Consider the following 1,466-nt stretch of genomic DNA (forward strand, 5'->3'; position numbering starts at 1 on the left):
CTACCTGAGGCTTAACACCAGTGAAAATCTAGGGTCTTACCCCATGATCTGATGTATTCCCATCTGTGCCCTGAAATCTCAGATTGCATTTTGAAGTGAAAATGGCAGCTTTATTCTAGTTGAGGACAATCTAGTCAAAAAAGGAAATGAATCCCACTGGAAGCCTTGTTTGTATGTAAACATATGGTGAAATGACTCCTTTTTAGTGTTATTGACCTCTTTTCAACACCTGTGAAGTGAAATCTGGGCAGCCCATTTTAATAGAGCAGTGCCAAGCACCTTGTGTTTCCTGAAGTAAATGTTTGAATTCCATCACCTGCAGAGTGAATGAGAAGAAAAAATGGCTGTGACATCTTTAGAAAAGTGGGATTTTAGAGCTGGAAAGGACCTTAGAAATCTAGTCCAGCTCCCTGAGATGAAAAAAACTCAGGCCATGACTTGCCAAGAGATTAGAGTAAGTTATAGAGTGGTGTCCTCTGACTCCAGATTCAGGGCTCCTTCCATTAGGCCAAAAGGCCCTCCTGCTAACTACCATTTCTAGCCATGAGCACCTTTGCTGTCCAAAAATGGACCCCAGGCATTCGTTTGGGGGCTCTTATCATGCTGACATTGGACTTGGAAACAAAAGACCTAGGTTCAAAGCCGGACTCACTTCCTTACTACCGATGAGGCTTTCGGCAATTTGCTTCACAACTTTTAAGGACTCAATTTGCCTCTTTGTAAAAATGAAGTGTTTGGACTAGATAATCTCCAAGTTCCCTTCCAGCTCTAACCCTAGATGTGCTCTCCCAAGCCCAAGCAAATACTAAGTGGCCACGATGATGCATTTGGTGCCTGCTTACAAGCAATTCTGGTGCTCTGAATTTGGATTCCCTGCTGATCTGTTTTGCTTCCCAACTGATGGCAGCAAATTATCCCATGTACATATAAGCATTTTGCAAATGCTTCTAAAGAAGGGATCTATCTATACTCCTGTGGAGTCTACTTTGAACCGCTCTAGCAATGTTTTAATTTTTTCTCTCTCTCCATTCCTTGTTCTCTTGGGTTTGAGAAAGGATATAACCACTCCTTCATGTTTTGCCCTGCTTTAACTACACATAAAAAGCAGCATGACATAGTGTCTTTGAGGACCTTTTGGAGACAAGAGAACTGGGATTTTTTAAAGTGTATTTATTTTTCGTTTTCAACATTCACTTCCATAAGATTTTAAGTTTCAAAATTTTTCCCCATCTCTCCCCTCCCCCCACCCCAAAGATGACATGCAGTTTGATACAGGCTCTACATATACATTCATAACCTATTTTCACGTCATGTTGTAAAGAAGAATTCGAACCAATGGAAGAAAGCAGAAGAAAGAAAAAAAAGAGAGCAAATAATATGCTTCAATGTGCATTCAGACTCCAGAGTTCCTTTTCTGGATGTGGACAGCATTTTCCATCATGAGTCCTTTGGAGTTGTCTTGTATC

Source organism: Phascolarctos cinereus, unplaced genomic scaffold (genome assembly GCF_003287225.1).
Source record: "Phascolarctos cinereus isolate Bilbo 61053 unplaced genomic scaffold, phaCin_HiC Scaffold_3;HRSCAF=262, whole genome shotgun sequence".
Classification (NCBI taxonomy): Eukaryota; Metazoa; Chordata; class Mammalia; order Diprotodontia; family Phascolarctidae; genus Phascolarctos; species Phascolarctos cinereus.